Source organism: Phacochoerus africanus, chromosome 2, assembly GCF_016906955.1.
Source record: "Phacochoerus africanus isolate WHEZ1 chromosome 2, ROS_Pafr_v1, whole genome shotgun sequence".
Lineage (NCBI taxonomy): Eukaryota > Metazoa > Chordata > Mammalia > Artiodactyla > Suidae > Phacochoerus > Phacochoerus africanus.
In genome coordinates this window covers 254,065,536-254,091,453 of record NC_062545.1, presented here as the reverse complement: position 1 = coordinate 254,091,453, position 25,918 = coordinate 254,065,536, and the positions used below count along the sequence as shown (strand labels likewise).

Below are 25,918 nucleotides of genomic sequence, written 5' to 3'. Positions count from 1 at the left end.
GGAACCATGAGGTTGTGGGTTCGATCCCTGGCCTTGCTCAGTGGGTTAATGATCTGGTGTTGCCGTGATCTGTGGTGTGGGTTGCAGACGTGGCTCGGGTTCCACGTTGCTGTGGCTGTGGCGTAGGCCAGCAGCAACAGCTCCGATTGGACCCTTAACCTGGGAACCTCCACATGCCGTGGGTGTGGCCCTCAAAAAAGACAAAAAAAAAAAAAGGACATTTTATGGCTGAGTAATATTTCATTGTATGTACTGCATCTTCTTTATCCATTCTTCTATTGATGGACATTTAGGTTCCTTTCACGTCTTGGCTATTGTAAATAGTACTGCCATAAACACTGGGGTGCAGTTTCCAAATCCTTCCCCTTCCCTGAACAGGCCACTGTCTACTTCTTTCAGCCTCATCCTACTGGACTTCTACCCTGCTTCTCTAGACTCCAGTTCCTTGGTTGCATTTGCCACACTCCTCCATTCCAAGCCATTGCACATACCATTCAGTCCTAGTCTTCCCTCTTGGTCACCTCACTCATATGTGAATGGTAGCTCCTAGGGTGTGTGTAGTGTCCTGCCTGTTGAGCCTTATGCTTCAGCCCTTCCCTATCTTCCCTCCCACTCTTCCATAGAGATATCTACATATCTATGTATCCATCTATTTATATATATATTATTGAAGCATAGTTGACTTACAATGTTGTATTGGTTTCAGGTATTATAACCTGGTGATTCAATATTTTTATCGATTATACGCCATATGAAGTTATTATAAAATATTGACTATATTTCCTGTGTGGTAATCATATCCTTGAATCTTGTATCTTTATGTTATACTTTCCATAGAGATATTTTATCTGACCCTCTGGCTTAAATTAATTGCTTCATGTGCTCCAATAGAAACTGGTACTTCTTTTTCTACACATAATGCTTTTAGTTGTTTGTCATCCCGCTAGACTGTAATATCCAGGAGAATAAATACCTTGCGTATCTTAGGATTACTCCCCAGTTCCAGTACACAATGACACGTAGTAGATGTGTCATTTATTCTTTATCTATTCAATAATATTTGTTAAATACCTCATATGTGCCTAAGTATCTCTCTCTAATACACACACTTATTTATTTATTTTTGGTCTTTTTAAGGCCGCACCTGTGGCATATGGAAGTTCCCAGGCTAGGGATCAAATCAGAGCTGTAGCTGCCAGCCTACTCCACAGCCATAGCAACACGGGATCAGAGCTGATTCTGCGACCTATACCACAGATCACGGCAACACTGGATCCTTAACCCACTAAGGAAGGCCAGGGATCGAACCTGCAACCTCATGGATACTATTTGGGTTTATTACTGCTGAGCCATGTCAGAACTCCTGACTTGATTCACTTTATTCATTCATTCATTCATTCATTCATTCATTCATTCATTCATTCATTCATGCTTTTAGGGCCGCATCTGTGGCATACGGAGGTTCCCAGGCTAGGGGTCAAATCAGATCTAAGTTGTCAGCCTATGCCACAGCCACAGCAACTCAGGATCCGAGCCACATCTGCGACCTACACTGCAGCTCACTGCAACACCAGATCCTCAACCCACTGAGCAAGGCCGGGGATTGAACCCTCAGCCTCGTGGTTACTGGTCAGATTCGTTTCTGCTACGCCACAACGGGAGCTCCTTGATTAATAAGGACTTGTTAGATATATGTGTGAGGCACCAAAGGAGAGACAAAAGATTAGACACACAGGATTCCTGCTCCTATGGTGGCAACAGTGTTGAGTGCTCATGACTATATATCAGAGAGGTAAGCTAAGCGCCGTACGTTGACGTCGGTGTAGTACTAGAGGCCTGATAGAAGCCAACATATCATTTGTTTGCGGGAATCTTTGAGTCTTCATGATGGGGATTGCAGCTGAGCTAGTTCTTGAAGACTGACTACATTTTCCTTTTGTAAGGCACCAGCAGGCTTGTAGGACAGAACCATTACCATCAGCTCAGATGGTGGGTACCTATTTCCTCCTTGTTTCCAGATGAAGCAAGCTGATGTGGGCATTAATGGTACTTCAATGATTTCCATTTTCTACCTGAATTCCTTGTTTAAATGATCTATTTACACTGCTACTCTGCGTGACACCTATGCCTGGAGATGTCTGCTTGTTGAAAATGAACAAACAGCAACTAGGTATTTCTTATCTCTAATGGATAATCTGCAAAGCCCTTAGCTGGAGCATTTTGTGTGCAATGAATTTTTAAAAAAAAAGAATAAAAGGAATAGAAAGTGAGGGACACACACATCCAGGTGCTTTGTGCAAACATGATGTTATTTTTCTGTCAAGGTGACTTTAAGCTAAGGATATGCAGTTTGGATGTGGTTGACACAGAACTGTGTATGCCTTCTCACTCAGTCTCTCCTCCTCTCTCTTCTTTTTTAGGGCTGTACCTGAGGCATATGGAAGTTCCCAGGCTAGGGGTCGAATCAGAGCTGTAGCTGCTGGCCTACACCATAGCCACAGTAACGTGTCTGTAACCTACACCGCAGCTCACGGCAATGCCAGATTCTTAACCCACTGAGCGAGGCCAGGGATTGAACCCACATCCTCATGGGTACTGGTCACATTTGTTACAGCTGAGCCATGGTGGGAACTCCACTCAGTCCCTTCTTTGCGAAAAATGGGCTTGTGTTTGAGGTTCAATGTGTGAACTTCTGTTATATTGATAAAGCACCATTTTAGTCAGGATACGCTTCTACACAAAAGGTTAACCTGAGTCTGAACTGCTCACTTTAGCCTGCTCTCCCTTTTTGTGCCCTGGGTTCTCAGAATAATGTCTGTAGTGTATCACAAACATCTTTCCTTTCTCCCCCTCCCTCTGAAATAGTTTTTCATTTATTCCTTCATTCCATAAACAAACATTGGTTAATCAACTATTATACACAAGCCATGGTTCTATGGACTTGGGGTACTTTGATCAGGAAAACAGACAAAATCCATATCTAGTGGAGCTTACATTCTAGCAGGGAGAAACAGAACATAAATAATAAATTCGGTTTAAACCAAGACATTACATAGTATTTTTTTTTTCTTTTTTGCTGCCCTGTGGCATATGGAGTTCCAGGGACCAGATCAGAGCCACAGTTGCGACCTATGCCCCATGTGCCAGGCTGGGGGTTGATCCTACATCCCAGTGATCCAGAGATGGCTCTGATCCTGTTGTGTCCCAGCAAGAGCTCCTGTATGGTATGTTTACAGGTGATTAGTGCTATGAAAAAAATAGAGGGCAAGGGGGTTAGAGACGAGTGCATGAATTGCAACTTTAAATGGATTTGTCGAAGTGGGCCTCTGTTAGAACTGGGTTAGCTCCTGGTCCTCTGGGGTGAGAGCCTTCTGGGCAGGGGTGGCCACTGACGCTCAGGCCCTAAGTGGGGCGTTTGCCAGGATTCTCTAGGAACAGCCCAATAGGTTGGCATGATTAAAGTACAATGAGCAGGGGTAGGAATAATAGGAGAGGGAGTGATGGAGGTAACAGGGACAGTTGGCGTAGGGACTTGTAGAACTTTGTAAGAAATTTGGCTTTTATTGCTAGTGAAGTTCTTCAGGAGAGAAGTGATCCTCTCCCTTTCTTTGTGCTGCTGGCATATATTTTACCTCTACAAAATTGTTAACTACTTTTGCTTTAAGCATCAGTTGACATTTTGGGGAAGTAACTTTTGGACTAATGTTTGCATGATACATTTTTTTTTTTTCATTTGCTTACTTTGATATACCTATGCTTTTTTTTTTTTTTTTTTTTTCTTTTAAGGGCTGCACCCAGGGCATATGCAAGTTCCCAGACTAGGGGCTGAATCGAAGCTACAGCTGCAGGCCTACACCACAGCCACAGCACTAGGGATCCGAGCCACATCTGTGACCTATACCACAGCTCACAGCAATGTCGGATCCTTAATCAACTGAGCGAGGCCAGGGATCAATCAAATCCGCATCCTCATGGATCCTAGTCAGGTTTGTTAACCGCTGAGCCACAAAGGGAACTCCCTACCTATGCTCTTATATTTGAAGGGAGTTTTTTTGTAGACAGCATATTAATGGATCATTTTTAAAAAACCTACTCTGGCTATTTTGTTCTTTTAATTGGTATATTTAGATATTTATTTTTTGGGTAATTATTTATATGTTAGGGCTGAAGTCTGCATTTTTACGATTTGTTTTCTGTTTGGTTCCTCTGTTTCACCTTCCTGTGGGTTACATGAACACTTCTTTTGGATTCCACCTTGATTTCTCTATTATCAAGTTTTTGTTGATATCACTTGTATAGTTTTCTAGTGGTTGTCAAGGGTAACTTTTTATTTTGGTATAATTTTAAACTTAAAAGTTGCAAGGGTTGTATAAAGAACTCCCTTATTCTCTTTTTTCTTCCTTTAAAAAATTGAAGTGGGCGTTTCCATCGTGGCTCAGTGGTTAATGAATCCGACTAGGAATCATGAGGTTTCGGGTTCCATCCCTGGCCTGACTTAGTGGGTTAAGGATCTGGCATTGCTGTGAGCTGTGGTGTAGGTCGCAGCTGTGGCTCGGATCTGGCTTTGCTGTGGCTGTGGTGTAGGCTGGCGGCTACAACTCCGATTCCATTCCTAGCCTGGGAACCTCCATAGGCTGTGGGTGCAGCCCTAGAAAAGACAAAAGGACAAAAAAAAAAATTAAAGTATAGTTGATTTATTAAACATTGTATTAGTTTCAGGTGTGCAGCTTAGTGATTCAATATTTTTCCAGATTATACTACATTTAAAGTTATTACAAAATAATGGCTATATTTTCCTTTGCTGTGCAGTCTATCCTCATTGCTTATTTACTTTACACATAGTAGTTTATATCTCTTAATCCCATACCCCTCTCTTGCCCCTCCTCTCTTCCTTCTCCCCCACTGGTAACCACTAGTTTGTTCTCTATATCTGTGAGTCTGCTTCCATTTTGTTATAATCATTTATTGTTTTGTTTTTTAGATTCCATGTATAAGTGATAACACCGAGTACTTATCTTTCTCAGTCTGACTTATTTTCATTAAGCATAATATCCTTTAAGGTCCATCTACGTTGCTGCAAAATGTAGAATTTCATTTTTTTAAAATGGCTAATATTCTATTGTGTAGATATGCCACATTGTCTTTATTCCATACATTTGTTGTCAGACACTTCGTTTGCTTCTCTATCTTGGCCATCCTAAATAATGCTTCTGTGAACATAAGGATGCCTTTATATTTTTGAATTAGTGTTTTTGTTTTCTTCAGATATATACCCAGGAATGGAATTGATGGATCATGTGGCAACTCTTATTTTTAGTTTTTTGAGGAACTTCCATACTGTTTTCTGCAGTGGCCGCACAGATTTACTTCCCATCAATAGTATACAAGTGTTCCCTTTTCTCCACATGCTTGCCAATATTTGTTATTTCTGTTCTTTTTGATGATAGCCAATCTGACTTGTAAGAGGTGGCATCTCATTGTGGTTTTGATGTGCATTTCTTTGATGATGAGTGATGTTGAGCATCTTTTCATGTGTCTGTTGGCCATCTGCATTTCCTCTTTGGAAAAATCTCTCTTCAAATCTACTGCTTATTTTTAATCATGTTGTTTGTTTTATTGATATTGAGTTGTATGGGTTTATATATTTTGGATATTAGCCCCTTAATGGTCATATCGTTTGCAAATATTTTCTCCTACTCTGTAGGTGTCTTTTTGTTTTGACAATGGTTTCCTTTACTGTGAAAAAGCTTTTAAGTTTAATTAGCTTCCACTTGTTTATTTTTGTTTTTTTTTTCCCTTTGTCTTAGGAGATAGTTAAAAAAAAATACTACTATGAAGTATGTCAAAGAGTGTTCTGCCTATGTTCTCTTCTGGGGGTTTTATGGTTTCGGGTCTTGCATTTAGGTCTTTAATGCATTTTGAGTTTATTTTTGTATATGGTGTGAGAAAATGTTTTTAAAAAAATTTTTTTTAGCTACACATGAGGCCTATGGAAATTCCTGTGCCAGGGATTGAGTCTGAGCCACTGTTGCCACCTATGCCACAGGTGCAACATCACCAGATCCTTTAACTCACTGCACTGGGCCAAAGATTGAACCCATACCTCTGCAGTGACCCAAGCCACTGTGGTCAGATTCTTAACCCACTGCACTACAATGAGATCCAGAAGATGTTCTGACTTCATTCTTTTACATGTAGCTATCCAGTTTTCTCAATACCACTTATTGAAGGGACTGTTTTTTATCCATTTATGTTCTTGCCTTCTTTGTTGTAGATTAATTGACCATAAGTGCCTATGGTTTATTTCTGTACTGTCTATTCTGTTCCATTGATCTATGTGTCTGTTTTTGTGCTAGTTCCATGCTGTTTTAATTACTGTAGCTTTGTAGTATATGCTAAAATCAAGGAGTGTGTACTTCTAGCTTTGTCCTTTTTCTAAGGATTTCTTTGCTAGGTCTTTTGTGGTTTTAAATAAATTTTAGGATTATTTGTTTTAGTTCTGTGAAAAGTGTCCTGGATATTTTGACAGGGATTGCATTAAAACAGTAGATTGCTTTGGATAGTATGGACATTTTAGTAGTATGAATTCTTCTTCTTCTTCTTTTTTTTTTTTTTTGTCTTTTTGCCATTTTGGGCCATTCCTGTGGCATATGGAGGTTCCCAGGCTAGGGGTCGAATCGGAGCTGTAGCCACCGGCCTACACCAGAGCCACATCAGTGCAGGACCCGAGCTGCGTCTGCAACCTACACCACAGCTCACGGCAACACCGGATTGTTAACCCACTGAGCAAGGCCAGGGATCGAACCCACAACCTCATGGTTCCTAGTCGGATTCGTTAACCACTGAGCCATGACGGGAACTCCAATATTAGTTCTTCTAATCCAGGAACAAGGAATATCTTTCCATTTCTTTTTATCATCTTCAATATCTTTCATCAATATTTTATAGTTTTCAGAGTATAGGACTTTCACCTCCTTGGTTAAATTTATTTCTAGGTATTTTATTCTTTTTGATAAAATTCTAAATGGGATTGTTTTCTTGTTTTCTCTTTCTGATAGTTAATTATTAGTGTATAGAAAAGCAATAGGGGGGTTCCCATTATGGTTAATTGGAAATGAATCTGACTGGTAACCATGAGGATGCAGGTTCAATCTCTGGCTTCACTCTGTGGGTTAAGGATCCAGCATTGCTGTGAGCTGTGGTGTAGGTCACAGACGTGGCTCAGATCTGATGTTGCTGTGGCTGTGGCATAGGCTGGCCTCTGCAGCTCTGATTCGACCCCTAGCCTGGGAAATTCCATATGCAGTGGGTGTGGCTCTACAAAGAAAAAGAAAAGAAAAGAAAAAAAAAAACAATGGATTTCTGTGTATTAGTCTTGTATCCTGCAACTTTACTGAATTCATTTATTAGTTCTAGTAGTTTTTTGGTGGAGACTTTAGGGTTTTCTATATAGAGTAGCATGTCATCTGCAAGTAGTGATAATTTTACTTCTTTCCTTATAATTTTGATGCCTTTTATTTCTTTTTCTTGCCTCCTTTTATCCTTTTTACTGAGATTCACCAATATTTTATGTATTACCTTATTTGTTTAACATTCTTTTTGTTGGGGTTCCCATCGTGGCTCAGTGGTTAAGGAACCCAACTAGTAACCATGAGGTTGCAGGTTTGATCCCTGGCTTTGCTCAGTGGGTTAAGGATCTGGCATTTGCCATGAGCTGTGGTGTAGGCCGCAGACATGGCTCGGCTCTTACGTTGCTTTGGCTCTGGCATAGGCCGGTGGCTACAGCTCCAATTCGACTCCTAGGCTGGGAATCTCCATATGCCATGGATGCAGCCCTAAATAGAGGAAAAAAAAAAAAAACCCAACCCCTCCCCCCCAAAAAACCCATTCTTGTCGTGGACTCTGTGTATATGTGTGTGTTTTTGTGAGTAAATATTTTTGAGCCAATTGAGAGTAAACTGAAGACATTGTGCTTCTTTATCTCTAAATGTTTCAGTATATATTACCCAAGAATTCTTTTATAGACGAAGTATGGAAATCAGGAAATTTAACATTGATACAATACTATTATCTAATCCACAGTCCATATTCAATTTTAAAAATTGTTTCAGGAATTTCTTCACGGCTCAGAGGGTTAAAAATCCTCCATTGTCACTGCTCTGCATCTGGTTACTGCTGTGGTTTGGGTTTGATCCCTGGCCTGGGAACTTCTGCATGCCATGGCTATGGCAAAAAACAAATTGTTTCCATTATGTCTTTTATAGCCATTTGCCACTCAACCCCTTTAGTCTCTACTCTGGAGCAGTTTTTCATTTTTTTCTGTATATTCCTTGATCCCAATTTTTTAGAATAATAAAGACAATTATTTTCTAGAATGTTCTTTAATCTGGGTTCGTCTGATATTCCTTAAGGAATGATTCACATTACTTATTTATAATAGAGGCAATTTGGAAACAATCTAAATCTGGCATTATAGGGGTATGTTTAAATAAATTAAGATTACTATGAGACAAGCAGTCATCAAAATGATAGTATAGATATTTTTTTTAACATAAAAAGTTCTAAATACATTAAGAACAAAAGACAAGGCATGAAACAGTTTGTAAAAAATAATACAGAGTTCCCATCGTGGCTCAGTGGAAATGAATCTGACAAGTATCCATGAAGATGCAGGTTCAATCCCTGGCCTCACTAGTGGGTTAAGGATCCCCTTGGTGGGTTAAGAATCTGGTGTTGCTGTGAGCTGTGGTGTAGGCTGCAGACATAGCTCAGATTTGGTGCTGCTGTGGCTGTGGTGTAGGCCAGCAGCTGCAGCTCTGATTAGACCCCTAGCCTGGGAAACTCCGTGGGCTGTGGGTGTGGACCTAAAAAAAAAAAAAAAAAAGATACAGTTTTTGAAGCAAATTTATAGTTATTTACATGGGCAAATTTGCATACAAATAGTCTGGAAGGAAATACATCAAGCAATTAATTCTAGATGTTATCATCTCTGGATAATAACCCAGGGATTTTTTTCTTTTCAAATTTTTCTCTTCTTTTTCTACAGTGAAGATCTATTACCCATGCAATTTTAAAAAGGAGAAATTTTTTCCTATAAACTCAACAACATTTTCAAGTTTCAAAACAGAAGAACCTGGATTTTTCTAGGGAAAAAAAAGAGAAAGAACCATTATGGTGTAATGGAAAATACATTGAACTGAGACCAAGACTAAACATTATTATTTACTGCTTATAAGATTTTTTTCAGAGTTCCCATCTTGGCACAGCGGAAATGAATCTGACTAGGAACCATGAGGTTGTGGGTTCAATCCCTGGCCTCACTCAGTGGGTTAAGGATCTGGTGTTGCCATGAGCTGTGGTGTAGGTCACAGATGCAGCTCAGATCCCGAGTTGCTATGGCTGGGGCGTAGGCTGGCAGCTGTAGCTCTGATTTGATGCCTAACCTGTTTCCTCATTTTTGAAATGGGAATCAGGAGTTCCTATTGTGGCTCAGAGGTAGCGAACCTGACTTTCGTATCCATGAGGGTTCGATCCGTGGCCTCACTCAGTGGGTTAAGGATCTGGTGTTGCTGTGAACTGCAGTGTAGGTCAAAGACCCAGCTTGGATCTGGCATTGCCATGGCTGTGGTGTAGGCCAGTGGCTATGGGTTTGATTCAACCCCTTACCTGGGAACTTGCATATGCCATGGGTATGACCCTAAAAAAATAAAAAATAATAATAAAACGGGAATCACAGTATAACTTTCCTGTCTGCTTCAGAGTTGTTTGGAGGATCAAATGGAATAATGTATTTTGTTGCTGTTAGTGATTTCTAAAAACCAACACCAATAAAAGGTATTCTTATTTTTTTTTTATGGAAACTATTTCCAGATCATTGCATACCAGAGGTAAATTTTTCCTAAAATTATTTACAATAAAAAAACTTCCAAACTACCAGCATTTGAACTTTGCTCTTGAAAGTGTCTAGTGTTACTAATCTTTTCATCTAGAATAGACAGAGCAGTAAGAGGAACTAGCAGATCAACCACTGTAACATTTAGAAATTACCTGTGTCCTCAGCTAAAAAAAAAAAAAAAAAAAAAAACAACTTTGTTTTTTTCCATGTCGGCTTCAAGTTTTTTAAACTTATGTGATCAGTTATTTCTTAGCCTCGAAAGATTGTTGAAAGTTCTTCTCTTCAAAGACTTCTGATATGCCACATCCTAGGAAACTGAAACACGGAGGAAGCTGTTAAGGAACATGCAGGTACACGTGGATGATATGAGCTCTCAATCTTTTGATAATAGTACAGCTCATTTCCAGGATGGGAATGGCTCATTACCTTTTGCTCTGCCTCCAGCCCAGGACTGCAAACCATTGGGAGTAGCAGGGGCTGGAAGATGCAGCATCTGTGGCTGAACCTGATAGCCTATAAGGAGGTACCCAGGCTACGGCAGAGAGACTTCTAGAGCCACCCAGGAATTTTGCTGGAAGCCAAAAGATTTGGGGCAGTAGAGGTGGGAAGAAGCAGGAATGAAGCTCCACCAAAGAGTCTTACAAGGCCACAGACATAGAGCGTTGGTTTTGGTTGCGTTTGTCTATCTAGATCCATTGGATGGTCCTATCTTAGGCTGGTGGCATTTCACGCCACATATTCATGTATATTCTTTGTAGAATATTTAAGAAATAGTAATTGTTCACATAATGGAGTTTGGAGGCCCACCTGGCCCCTTATATCCCATATATAGATATTCGTTATGTTGCACAGAGTTCATAGGAAAAACTTCACAGTGGCAACGTGAAAGAAACTCTTGCTGAACTCAGCCTCTGTCCACCGGGGCCAAAGAGAGATGTGGAGACAGAGTTTTGGGTAAAGGAGAAAAAAATAGTTTTATTGTTTTGCCAGGCAAAGGAGGCCATAGCAAGCTGATATCCTAAAGACTTTCTCTTCTCTTGGGAGAGATTAGGAGGTGGTTTTATAGTTTGGGAGTAGAAAATAGGGCCTTAGATAAGGATCAGGGTAGATTCAAGCTTGTATTCTTCTTCAAAGTTGGCGTGTGGTGGCCCCAGGACTGGTTTTGGTGGTCCTCCTCTCTGGTTTTCATTTGTTGGGGTTTTTGTTCTGCAAAAGAACTCAACGATCTTGTTATGTGTATTCCTTGAAGTGGAACAAGGACTCTGCCCCAAGGTTGTGTCTTTGCATCAACCCCTCTCTTCCCTGATTAGCAATTATTTGAACCCATCCTTTTGAACTCAGGGAAGGTCATGGAGGCTGAAGCTTATACCCTAAAAACAAGAAATGGGGGATACAGGAGCCCCACAGGGCCCTGCTTTGTTTCAAAACTGCTAGGCTTGCCAAGGGAGGAACGCACAAGGCCAAGTTAGTAAAGCAAAAGAGATTTATTAAGGCATCAGCAGGGAATGGGCTGAGCTCAAGATGGCACCAGCCCTGACTGTGAGGAGGTGCTAGGCTTATAAAGTATCTGTGGCAGGAATCTGTGGCTGGATGGAGTTCATGGGGGGAATTTGTGCAAAATAATGAAGAAGGAGGGGAAGGTCAAGGGAAGGATAGGGGGTCGAGTCCCATGACAGAGGGCAGTTAATCCTTGTAGGAGGTTAATCTATGCAGGCAGTTGTTTTCTGCAGGCCATTGTTTCTTGCTGCCCAATTTGAGCCCCCACATTCCGGGAGAGGGTGTCTGGAGCAGGTCTCCAAGGTGAACAGCCACATTTTGGGTGTGGGGGGGTCTGTCTCTGTCCTCCTGGGAACCTATCAAAAACCATTTGTAAGAGTCAGGGGGTCACTGAGTTACTGTAATGCATGGTTCAGCTAACTTTTTTTTTTTTAAATGATGGCTTAAAATGCATCCCCGAAGCAATCTAAACCGTTGAGATGTTATCCAAAACCACTTTGCGAAGCAAAATATTAAAAACACAAATATTTTTTTTTCTCCTAAAGACAAAAGCTGCTGGAAAATTAAATCTTCAGGGCTTCTTTTCAAGATTTGCTTTTCTCTTATAAATTTAATATTGAAGAAGGAAATAGATAAAGTAAAGCAACTGATCTATTTATTAAAATCATGGGAGACTTACCTCTGTCAGAGTCCAAGAGCCTTTTTTTTATGCTGATTACCTTTTAATTACTTAGGCCATTGGTGTCTCTATTCTAATCTTAAGACATTGCAATAATTTTGATGATTTCAGTAGTGTATAGAGAGGGTCCATACTCAGCATAAAGATTTGGGAGATGAGCCAGGCTCTGTTCAAATGCTTGTTTAGTCTTTTTTTCTACCTATTTTCTTTTGGTGAACAATTCTGTATATTATTCTGATATCATGGATATTTTTTGATGGAATTTAATGCAGAAAGCTCAAACTGACGTAGTAATTGCACCTTACATAGTGTTGATGTGAAGTAATTAAATGACAATATGAGTGACATACTGCAGGAAAATGATGAATGGGGTTTCCAAGAAGCGTTATGACACCTTAAAGGCACATAATGAGGAACCCAAAGGGGCATCTTTGTTCTTTTTTCCATTGCCACAAAAGATGATCATTGGGTTCGAAAAGACAGAGTTGCCTATGGAAAAAGCTACTGACAGTCATTTCGGCTTGGAGACACAGAGAGCTACAGCATCACACAGCCTCGGCCTGCATTGCACAGTGAACTCTGGAGGAAAATAAAGTCTTCTGTAAGCACCAAATACATTTCTGAGATAACCACTAAGAATTAGCAGTATGTTCCATGAAGCAAGAAGTAAACAGCCCAGCATAGAACAAATGGTGCGACATACCAAGGAAAAAAGGAACAGTTAGTTGAATTGATTAAAGATCAGTTGCTTGGCATACCTCATTGAGAGGTGGGATCAGTAATCGCCTTCCCCTTGAATCTGAGCTTGCCTTAGTGACCCACTTATAATTCATAGAATGCAGCTGAAGGGACGTTGTGTGATTTCCAAGGCAAGGTTGGAAAAGACCATGCCACTTCCATGTTGACCTCTTCTGGAATACAGAAGCCCATGTTCTGTCACGGGATAGAAGAAGCTCTTTAAGAAGTTCGACTAAAAATAAATTAAATAAATAAATAATAAAATAAAATAAAATAAAATTCATTGGAAAAAAAAGGAGACGTTTGACTACCTTAAGAGCGCCACCTTGGAAAGGGTGTGTGTAGTCAGTGGCGTGCCCAGCAGAAGATCAGTAGCACTTGCCAGCTCCAGGATTGAGCCATTCTGGATGTTCTGCCAGGGAAGCCAGTCATCCAAATGACTCAGCCTCAGTGGACATCTGAATGCACCTGCATGAGGGACCCCAAGTGGGAGCCTTTCCCAAATTCCCGACCCTTGAAATTGTGAGCAAACCCCAACCATTGTAGTTCATATCACTAAATTGTAGAATAATTTTGAGAAGGATCAGAACAGTCACGTGGCCTCATATATTTTAAGGACAAGTAAAAGCCAAGGTTTCTAACGTCGTTATTCTTCTATGAGAGTCCCAGAGCCGGCATTACCCCTGCCAGGGTCTGGTCTTTCATTTCACACATACCCCCCTACACCCCCTACCCCATTCTATGCACTCCCTTGTCATGCCCAGCAGCCCTGCACCAGCCCCAAACCTTAGCAAGCTAGTTCAGGTTTTTCCTAGACTTTTTCCTTATTCTAGTAGTTTCCATCTCTATAAAAATCTACTGTGTGCGAAATTCTTGTTGAGAACCAGCAGGAGAAGAGAAGACGTGTTTTGCTCAAAGCCACTGATTGGATTTTGAATTATTTTGATTCTCTCTGACATTCCAAGAACAAGATGCTTGTTTTTCCAAGATTCTTTCCTGCTGAATAACAGGTTACAAATCATGGCGTAACAGACTTTTGCTGTGAACCAGCCTCACGGGCTCAACCGCCCTCTTTTCTTCTTCCCTTTGCTTTTGCTCAGGCTGCCTGCCTTAGGTTACCCTGGAGGCAGGAGGAGCATGTAAGAGGTAGAATATTCTTGACCAATGTATAGACATTTCACATCTTGCCCCTATTATAGTGTCTTATAGTACTGCTCTGGTCAAAATTTAATTAAAATCTAACTCACGATTTAGTAAAACTTTCATGGACCCATAATAGAAAACTCCTGATTCATTATCTATTTGAGGAGAGACAGCAATGCTTCCTCCCTCCCTCCCTTCCTCTCGCTTTTCCTTCATCCTTCCTTTTTGCTATTTCTTTTTTCTCCTTTTTAGGGCAGCACCTGCAGCATACGGAAGTTCCCGGGCTAGGGGTCAAATCACAGCTACAGCTGCCGGCCTACACCACAGCCACAGCAACGCAGGATCTGAGCCACATCTGTGACCTATACCACAGCTCACAGTAACGGCAGATCCTTAACCCACTGAGCGAGACCAGGGATTGAACTTGTATCCTCATGGATACTAGTCAGATTGTTTCTGCTGCACCACAATGGGAACTCCCTTTGTGCTATTTCTTGATTTAAGAAAGAATTTATCGCTTCTGGTATTTTTCCACTTAGAAATAAGTCACTTTATTTTTTCTTATTTATCCATTCAACAAACATTTATTGAGTACCTACCATGTGCTTCCCACCATTCTAGCTATGAGAATCAGTAAACAATACAAAATCCTTGGCCTAATGGAGATTGTATAATTAGTGTGTGTAAAATACTATTCAGAAGAATAAAGTACAGTGAAGTAGGTGTAGGGATGGAGCAGAAACTCTTTATTTAGGAGCGTCATTGTCTTTTTTTTTTTTTTTTTTTGGCTGCGTCCAAGGCTTGTGGAAGTTTCTGGGACAGGAATCGATCTTGAGCCACAGTAGCGACACGCCAGATCCTTAACCCGCTGAGCTACCAGGGAACTCCTAATCTTTTTTTGTCTTTTTAGGGCCACACCCATGGCATATGGAGGTTCCCAGGCTTGGGCTTGAATCGGAGTTGTAGCTGCCAGACTACACCAAAGGCACAGCAAGGCAGGATCTGAGTCACGTCTGTGACCTGTCCCACAGCTCAGGGCAGTGCCAGGACCGTAACCCACTAAGTGAGGCCAGGGACCTAACCTGCGTTCTCATGGATACTAGTCAGATTCTTTTCTGCTGAGCCATGGTGGGAACTCCCAGGAGTGTCATAGCCTTTTGGATAAAGAGATGTTTGAGCAAAGATCTGAAGGAAGTTCTGTAGACAAAATAATGCCCTGCTCCAAAGCTTTCCATGTTCAAGTCTCTAAAACCCATGCACGTGTTGGTTCCCTTACATGTAAAAGAGACTTGCAAATATGATTACTGATTTTGAGATGAGATTTTCCAGAGAGGTCCAATGTAATCATAAGGGTCCTTATAAGAGGGATGCAGGAGAGACAGTCAGGAGATGTGATAAAGAAGCAGAGTCAGATTTGAAGATGCTGGGTTGTTGGCTTGAAGATGGAGGATGGGACCATGAACCAAGAATGCTGATTGCCTATAGGAGCTGAAAAAGCATGGAAACAGATTCTCCCCTAGAGCCGCCAGAAAGAATACAGCCCTGCTAACACCTTGATTTTAGGACTTCTGGCCTCCAGAACTGTTCAGATAATAAACTTGTGCTGTTTCAAGGCACTAAGTTTGTGGTCATTTGTTCAGACATTAGTTGATACAGCAATGCAGAAGCAAGATTTGCAGGTAACTGGGGAAAGAGAAAACCCAGAGCAGGGCATTGCAAGGTCTCGAGGTGCAAGCACACAGGACAGGTCAAAAAACAGAAAGGAGTCCATGTGGTCATGAGTCAAGGATGTGGAGGAAGCATGTAAGGGTGGTAGGAGGAGATGAGGTGGGAGAACAGGAGGTCTATGGACTTGGACCTTTTCTCTGAGTGAGCTGGGAAGCTCCTGACAGATAAAGCATTATTATGTCTGAAAATGTACAGTCCAGGTGGTTATTATGCTTGGTTTTCCGTAATTGCCAAAGTTGCTAATTTTCATATTATCAGGTCTGCTACATTTTTCCTTCAAGGATTCCTCCATTGTTTTTATGCTTAGAAATTCCTTTCCCACTTTAAGATCAATTAAATAATCAGCTGTAATTACTTTCAGTTTTTTGTTTGCTTTTTTGTTTTCTTTTTTCTTTTTGTCTTTTGGGGCTGCACCCATGGCATATGGGCGTTCCCAGGCCAGGGATCCAATTGGAGCCATAGCCGCCAGCCTATGCCACAGCCACAGCAATGTGGGATCCGAGAGGTGTCTGCAGTCTACACCACAGCTCACTGGCAATGCTGGATCCTTAACCCACCGAGTGAGATCAGGGATCGAACCCGTGTCCTCATGGATGCCAGTTGGGTTCGCTACCCACTGAACCATGGTGGGAGCTCCCAGTTTTTTATTTGCTTTTATGGCTGCACCTGTTTCATATAGAAGTTCCTCGGCAGGGACTGAATCCAAGCCACAGCTGTGACCTATGCCACAGCTGTGGCAATGTGGGATCCTTTAACCCATTTTGCGGGGCTGGGGATCGAGGGACCCACACCTCCACAGTGACCTGAACCACTGCACTCAGATTCTTAACCCACTGTACCATGGCGGCTCCATTAATTCTAGTTTTAAAAGGCTTTGTAGCTCCATTTAACATTTTAATCTGGCCTGTTAACTTTTATACATAGTATTAGGCGAGGCTTTCACTTTATTCCTTGTCACTTTTTTTCCCCGGGGGAAGCCAATGTTCCCAGTAATATTTGTTAGATAGTTTATTATGTTCCAACTGCTGTGTGACACCATTTTATAATATATTAAGTTCTTATACACACTAAAATCTGTCTTCCGACTACACATTCTGTTCCACTGATGTGTGTGTTTGTTCTGGACCAGGCCCCTTAGGTCTCTAGCAGTGTCTTGAAATATAGATGAGTAAATATTTTTTGAACAACTTGCCAATGGTTTGGAGGTAAGAGGGACTTTGGCTCACTTGGGAAACAAAAATCCATTGTTCATATTGTTGGAGCAGAGGGGGACTTTGGAGAGAACGTAATGGGAGGGGACAGTGTCTGGAAATGAGGCCGGAGTCATAGGCAAGCCGTGTAATGCAAGCCGAGTAATATGTACTTTATTACAAGAGCAAATGGAAAATTATTTCTTAAAAGGTTTTAGCAGAGAAGTGACGGGATCCCATACAGCATGCCAAGGCAATCAGAGTCCACATGAACTCAGAGGAGGGCTAGAGCTCCAGGCCAGAGGTGAGCATAGGAATTTGAATTCCCTAGAGGAGGGCGGGATCTTAGGAGTGGGCATTGTACCTCGCCAACAGCTTCCCAAAAGTGAGCCCAACTGATCTTGGAGGCATAGGGAATGGGCAAAATCAATGGTGGCACATCCATAATTTATTATTTTTCATATTGGAATAAACTTTCACCTGTAACCCCAACATGACAGATGATGCTGTAGGAGAATTTTAATGAAACGGACAGCAATGTATCACATACTATTAAATGAAACTGAAGGGAGTGGGAGGGCCTGAGAGTTTGGGGTTAGTAGATGCAAACTATTGCATTCGGAGTGGATAAGCAATGAGATCCTGCTGTAGAGCACAGGGACCTAGATCTGATCACTTGTGATGGAACATGATGGAGGATAATGTGAGAAAAAGAATGTGTATACACACACACACACACACACACACACACACACACATACACACATGAATGACTGGGTCACTTTGCTGTACAGCAGAAATTGACAGAACACTATAAATCAACTGTAATAAAAATGAAAAAAATATTAATCTTGCTAAAAAGAAAAAGAAACTGAAGGTCATCTCTGGGTAGTAGATTTATGGGTGAGTCTGACCTTTGCTATTGCTTATTTGAAAAATTTTAAATAATAAACTTGTTATACATTTTATATTTAAAAAGAAAGAAATTTACTCAAAAAAAAGGAGACACTTTGATTCTTTTTACTTTTTTATTTTTCATGTCTGGAATGACTATTTTTTTCTTTCACCATGGAATAACCACTCATGTCGAAATAGCATTCTTCGGCCACCAGTTTACCCCCAGAAAATTCTGTAGGCTTTTCTTTATTTTCTTTTGACATTTTTTTAATTGGAGAGAATTTTGAGGCCAGCCCAATGTTTTTTTGTTTTTGTTTTGGTGGTGATGGTGGTGATTTATTTTTTTGGCCATACCCGAGGGATGTGGAAGTTCCTGGGCCAGGGATCAAACCCACACCATAGCAGAGCCACTGTGGCAACACCACCATATCCTTAACCCACTGTGTCACAAGTACACTCCAGTAGTGGTGATTTTTAACTTTTTAATTTTTTTTTCCATTTCTAGGGCCGCTCCCGCGGCATATGGAGGTTCCCAGGCTAGGGGTCTAATCGGAGCTGTAGCCGCCGGCCTACATCAGAGCCACAGCAACACTGGATCTGAGCCGCGTCTGCAACCTACACCACAGCTCACGGCAACGCTGGATCCTCAACCCACTGAGAAAGGCCAGGGATCAATCCCGCAACCTCATGGTTCCTAGTCAGATTTGTTAACCACTGCCCCACGACAGGAACTCCAACTTTTAAATTTTTAATTAACAAATTTCCTTTGTGGGTAACATTCCGCTTGCCCCTGAAAATAGGGTATTTATCCTTGCAATGAAGTAATTTTGACATAGGTCTTTTTTGATAATTTAGAACTTGTTAATTGCTTTTGATCTGAATATTCTAATCCTTATGTTTTTAAACTCAGAAAAGTTATGACTTCTAAAATTGCTTTGATTTTGTTGGTATGACAGCAAGCACTAACTCCTTGATTAGATTTTCATCTAAGTCCTCTATGTTTATAGTTTCTCACTGAACTTTCAGCTCCTGTCCTTTACAGCTACTTTTTAGGAAGCCTCTTCAAGTTATTTTCCACATTTGCTTTATTTTCCAAGTCATCCCTTCTCTTTAAAGACTCCATTACAGATTTTTTGTTTTTGTTTTTTTGTTTTTTTGTTTTTTCTAGGGCCGCACCTGAGGCATATGGAGGTTCCAAGGCTAGGGGTCGAATCAGAGCTGTAGCCTCCGGCCTACACCACAGCCACAGCAACATGGGATCTGAGTCACATCTGTGACCTGCACCATAGCTCAAGGCAATGCCAGATCCTTAACCCACTGAGTGAGGCCAGGGATCGAACCGCAACCTCATGGTTCCTAGTCGGATTCATTAACCACTGAGCCATGACAGGAACTTCTCCTTTGCAGGTTTTAATTCTGCTATTTACATGCTAGTTTCCTTTTTGTTTTTCCTTATCTCACTCAGCTCTTGCTCATCTATAATTATTGCCTTTGCTCTCATTTTGTTGCATTCTTACTTGCTCCTGTTCTCTCTCTTTTATATTCATTATGTCCTTTTGGACCCTATTAAGGATGCCAAGTTTTTAAAACTTTTCCTTTGATTTCTGCCAAATATAATTTTCAAAGATGGGTAGGTCTCGGAGGAGTTCCTACTATGGTGCAGTGGGTCAAGGATCTGGTGTTGCTGCAGCTGTGGTATAGGTCGCAGCTGCTGCTTGGATTTGACCCCTGGCCCAAGAACTTCCATATGCTGTGGATGTGGCCAAAAAAGAAAAAAAAAGTTAGATAGGTCTCTTTTACATTATCAGAGTAATATTTTCTTTTCCTTGTGTTACATTACTTTTTCCTGTAGGGCATATTTGCATTTTTTTCCTCATTTTTAAAAAAATGAAAAAGTAAAAATTTTATAAACATTTAAATTAAAACATTTCAATTAAAAACAAATTTTAATTTAAACATTTCAATGAAAAATTTTCTCTTAAAAATTAAAATTTTTTCTTCTTTTTAAAAAATGATACGATCTATTCAGACTTGGTGTTTCTGTTATCAGTCAAGATGAGTGGCTTTTCCTTGAGTCTTTGTTCTATCTCATTGCATGTCCCTTAGCTGAAATTTCATTGCGTTGTGTACATTTGTCGAGTGCATTCTGCTGGAATGAGGCATTCATTCTCTTAGCTCCCCTTTTCCAGGGCTGCACCTGTAGCATATGGAAGTTCCCAGGCTAGGGGTCAAATTGGAGCTGCAGCTGCTGGCCTACACCAAAGCTCATGGCAATGCCAGATCCTCAACCCACTGAGCGAGGCCAGTGATGGAACCTGCATCCTCACGGAGACTAATCAGGTTCTTAACCCTCAAAGCCATGACTCGAACTCCCTAAGTTCCCCTTTCTGAACCCAAGAACATGTGAAATCCCAGCCTGTGTTGTACATCCTTATCAAGGCTCTCCCCATTTCTGCCTTTGCTGTAGTCCCCTCCTTGTATGGGACCAGAGGGGGAGTGTAGGAGGATGAAGTGTCTCCACTGTCATCTTTTAACCTGGCAGAGTCCTTTCTTTCACGTAGTGAAGCTTGAGAATCCTTGAATTACCTTTTCTCAATCCACCTCCACTGATATTTTAGGGAGTGCAAACTCCTTTCCTTCCATACATTTCCATCATACTCTCTATTAATCTTATTGCTGGTTTCAAATTTTCCTGAATCTTCATCAGAAGGTTAATGTGTTTTCAGGAAAAGTTGCTGCAGAAGTTAATAAGTAGATACCATTTTATACCAAAGCTTTACATTTCCCTCTATTTGGCAGAAATATCTAAGTCCTGTGTTCAATCAAAATATATTTTTCTCAACATCATTTTCTCATATAATTACTTATTCTACTACATACTCTCAATGTCTCAATTAATTTTTCCTTTCATTTTCTTTTTTTTATTAAAAAGAATTTTTTGGAGTATAAATTGATTTGCAATGTTATGTCTATTTCTGCTGTATAGCACAGTGATCCAGTCATAAGTATATATATTTATAGATATCTATATTCTTTTTCTCAAATTACCTTCCATCATGGTCTATCCCAAGATCATTTTCTTTTAAGTCTCTTAAAATCCCTTTTAGAATTTGCAAGGACATAGATAATAAAGGAGTACATGCAATCAGTTTTTATTTTAACAAGACTAGCCAAATCATTAAGATTAAAATGATACATAACTTCAAAAATTAATGATACTCAGATTTCCAAGCCAGGTTGCAAACACTGAATGCTTCCTATGTATTAGTAAATTGATTGTCTACTCAGCAAACTGGGTAAGCACTGTCATATCAACCTCCGTGCCAAGAATAAACAAATTGCAACCCATATTGGAGTTAATAATTTGATGTTTATGCTGCATTCTTGTTTGGAAGCAGATCCTGGACCTTTACAGACTTTTTGTTCATTTTTGAAATAGTCCCTGAGGAAGGAAGGAAGTATTTCTATCTCTTTAGACAATGGGTTGTCATGGGCTTACAGATGGATAGACAGGCATTCTTGAGGATATATTTTCCAGCCCATATCTGTCTCCAAATTCTGTTTTTCCTCTGTGTCATGGTGCCTCAGTTTTATCAAATATTTCTGTCCCCAAAACAAGGATGGTCTCTTTGATAAAATCTGTACAGATCCAATATACTGTAATAGTTGTGCTCTGTTGCAAGCATTTTGTGTACTGTCATAGTTTCCATGAAACTTTATTCTGTCCAAATTCTCAAAAGCATAATATATGACCAGAGAGCATTTCAAGACTAAGGGAGATTTCTACTCAGTTTCCTAATTGTGTAAAATAACATCATTTTTCTAGAATTGTTCAAGAATGCAAAAGGATATCAATTATTTCTTAAGACATATGTGCTTCACATATCATTAGGCATCCTCTATCCTAAAACATAAAGTTGGTGAATTATTTCATCTGCTTTTGTAAATATTTAATATGCATCCCTAAATAACACATTAGGCTGGTGAACGCTGATGTGACTGTCACAACTCTCAGTGAAAATTGTTGAAGAAGTTACTGTTTTAGGTTCATATGATGTTAGACTATACATAACAAATGGAGTTAATCTTTGCTGTCAGATGTATTTGGGGGTTCTATCATGCTTAACAAGTGTGTGCACACTGTTTAGCTTGGATCTTCTTCATGTTCCTTGCCTCTGTCTTTTGTTAAGAATGTTGTTAATGCTCAACCGGAAAGCTTTGTCATTGAAAAAATATGGTAGACCACCGGAATTTCACTCTAACAAGACAAAGTAGAATTTGTACTATGCTATAGCTCCTTCCAAACAGCTGAGTTATCAAGGAACTGAAAACACCCTGTTGAACCTCAGGACTATGTATTTTACTTTGAAATAATGCTACTCAAGAAATGATCCATCTTTCTAGCCATCCATCCATCCATAGAGCTTCACAAAATACTACATAGAAAAGGGTAGTTTTGGAGTGTGGTGATTTAAAACAGTAACTTATCTATTTGCCTAATAGACCTATTTGATAATAATAGACTTATTATCAAATCATTTAAAAATTTTGTCTCCTTTATGTTGTGGATAAACATACCCATTTTCCCTTCTTGCGCCCCAGACTTCTCATCCATTTTTACTGGCAGTGAATGTTGCTGCATGTGCGTTCTCTCTCCCACTGGTGTATTAGTATAGATATTACACAAAATGTGATGGGAGAATGTTGTTCTGGTCTGTGGGGAGGCAACGTTCCTGTTTCTCTCCACACCTTCTTCCATGTAAAATTATTTCAAGTTTAGAGTAACTTCCTAGACATCTTTTTTTTCTATATATGAAAAACAATAACATGATATGGAAAATAGAAAGCCACTCTATGTGTTCTGGGTATAAGAATTTAATATGGGTTTAGAGACCATCACAATCATTGTACCATAAGAAGAACTGGAGGAATGAAGGGCGTGCTACTTCTAAAAGGCTTTATCAGTTAGAGGGATTAGTCAGAAAGAGATTGCTACAGAAAGGGACTCTGGCTTATTGAAGCAAAAAAAGACATTGTTAAAATTTCTCAGAATGTTGAAGGAATGGGGGGATCTTCTAGGTACTGTTTTCTGAGCAAAGGACAGTTCAGAAATGTACTGTAGGGTCTGGGAGGTCCATCTACATCAAAGGAAGAGTATGTCTCTTTGCCTCAGACACATGACTAAATGGAGATGCTCTACCCATGTCCCTGTAGAGTAATGGTAGGGATGCCAATCCTGCCACCTTTGGACTGCAGGTACCTTTCTCCATGCCACTCGATCCCATCTTTCACTGATCCTCATTTGTTCATTCCACCAAAAGCTCACTCTCCATTAACATGCCTATGACAGAGAATGGACAAAGGACCTAAGAGCAATCCTGGAACCATGATGGTGCCCTGGGTTGAATGCAGGGATTGATGGAACAGTCCAGAGACCTTACAACTACTGTACAATTAATATTTCTTAAGTAATGTACGATCTCCCCTGAATGCATTGAGTCATCAGTAGACACTGTGTACCATTACCCTAGGGAAATTTCTAGTCTCTGCCTCACAAATCCCACTGGGTCATTTTAAAAAAATGATATTGAAATAGTGCTTCTGACTGTAACCGTGGAAGTGAAACAGGATCGAAACAAGAACTCTTTTTTTAGTTGAATTTATTTTACTAAAGTATAGTTGATTTACAATGCTGTGGCCATTTCTGCTGTACAGCAAAGTGCCCCAGTCGTACCTGTATATACCTTCCTTTTCTTATATTGTCTTCCATCATGGTCTATTCCAGAAGACTGGATATAGTTCCCTGTGCTATAGAGTAAGACCTCCTTGCTTATCTGTTCTGAACATAATAGTTTGCATCTACCAACCCCAAACTCCCAGTCCTCCCACTCCTTCCCCCCTCCCGCTTAACAACCACAAATCTGTTCCCTATGTCTGTGAGTCTGTTTCTGTTTTGTAGGTAGGTTCATTTGTGCCATATGGAAAAGAACTCTCGATACCACATTAACGTATAATGCTGTCAAGGATTTACTGGCAATGCGGTAATATCCAAGCAGTCTGGGAGCCTTAAGAACTCTTCACCTTCATATCTTCTTGATTGGCTGTAAAAGAGCTATAAACAAGGCAGCTGTCTCAGTTTCCCCTGGAAAGCCCTGGTTTACACTTGTTGTCCCAGGGCAATTAATCAATACGGTCCTGGTTTGAATGATAAAATATATAATCGCCCTGTTTATAAATATTTCCCTTCCTCTGGATGCCATTATTCCAAAAAATCTCTACACATTTTTTTTAAAACTTTATTTTTATTTATTTTTATTTTTTTGTCTTTTTGCTATTTCTTTGGGCCGCTCCCGCGGCATATGGAGGTTCCCACGCTAGGGGTCCAATCGGAGGTGTAGCCGCCGGCCTACGCCAGAGCCACAGCAACGCGGGATCCGAGCCGCGTCTGCAGCCTACACCACAGCTCACGGCAACGCCGGATTGTTAACCCACTGAGCAAGGGCAGGGACCGAACCTGCCACCTCATGGTTCCTAGTCAGATTCGTTAACCACTGCGCCATGACGGGAACTCCTCTACACATTTTTAAATCCCTCACTACTTGAACCTATATTCCCTGGTGTTTCGAGCAGATGTTTTTTTTGTTTGTTTGTTGTTTTGTTTTCCACGCGTACCTTTCGAAATCACACTTTGGGTTTCCTGTTGCCTCTCAAGCACATTCTCATCTGGGATGCTGACTTTGGTGACCTTTTCGTCTGTGAGCAGGTACATGAGCAGGCAGGCTAGTAATCAGAATCCCTGATGGCCCATACCCCAAATTACAGACTTGGCACATTGTGCAAGTTTGTAATGGCTAGTAGAAAACTCATGACGTAATGTTAAGTAAAAGAAGAAGGATATAAAACTATTTCCATGTGTGGTACTAATTTTGACTTTTTTTATAGCAGTGACTGGAAACTAGTCATGTGACCTGGTAACAGTTTTTGTTACTTCGTGGGAAGATTATGCACCAAATGTTATTTTGTCTTTTTTTTCCATATAAATTGTTTTAAATTCCCCAATTCATACAAGTTCATAATATATTTACAATCAGAAAAAAAGAATGTAAAAATAATTCATCGTCCCAGAGATGGCCTATAAACCCTTTAGTAGATGGATTTTAGATCAATGACAAACTCCTCTACCTTTTCTTATTTACAAAGGAAAAGAGGCTCTAAATGAGGTTTTCAGGGCTACTCTATAGTATTTCCTCCAGAGGAAGTACAGTCAAGGTCTCCTTTGCTATCTGGAAAAAACTCCTAAATTTGTCAAGCTTTGCATTAACCAGTTCACAGTGAATCCAAGGAATTTTTACTGGACTAAATGGCCAGTTCTAAGCCCATCTAATAGTTCCTCTTCATATTCCAAAGACAGGTTGTATTATCTACTCCAGACATAAAACAATCAGTTCAGCATTGTGGGCTATTTCTGAGGAATCTGATCTGCCAGTATATCCTTGTGAGAATTCTCATCTCTTTAGAGGTGGCCAGCACAATGTAGTGAAAAGAACATGAATTTCTAAGTCAGGTTATCCTGGGTTTGTTTGAATTTTTAATCTACCACTTACTAATTTATATTGGCTTTGTATCTTTGGATAACCTTTTTTTTTTTTTTTAAGATTGCTGTGACTCTGTTTCCTTAGAATAATCACAATTTCTCATTGACCATTTGAGGCTTTAAAAATTTTTTTTAATTGAGGTGTAGTTGATTTATGATGTCATGTTTCAGGTGAACAGCAGAGTGATTCAGTTGTAAGTATGTTGTGTATACATGTATAATGTATTATTTATTATATATATTTATTTATTATTTTCCAGGTTCTTTTCCCTTTTAGGTTATTACAAAATATTGCGTATAGTTCCCAGTACTATACAGTAAGTCTTTGTTGGTTATCTGTTTTACATATAGTGGTGTGTATATGCTAATCCTAGCTTCCTAATTTATCTCTCTCCCCATGCCTCTTTTCCCTTTGGTAACCATAAATTTTCTATGTCTGTGAGTCTGTTTGTTGGGAACTTTTTCAAAGGCTTCTTCTTGGTGCCAGGTTTATAAATGGTTTGCTTTAGTGGTTGGGATACAGAGACTGGCAAGTGAAGGGGACTGGCAAATTGAGT

The 25,918-nt window shown here is 40.2% G+C and overlaps 1 long non-coding RNA gene across 2 annotated transcripts in view; it reads left to right on the top strand.

Moving 5' to 3' along the window:
• The window catches only part of LOC125121337 (uncharacterized), a 93,053-nt gene that overhangs the window by 12,785 nt on the left and 54,350 nt on the right, over positions 1-25,918 (top strand). The gene's annotated exons all lie outside the window — the stretch shown is intronic.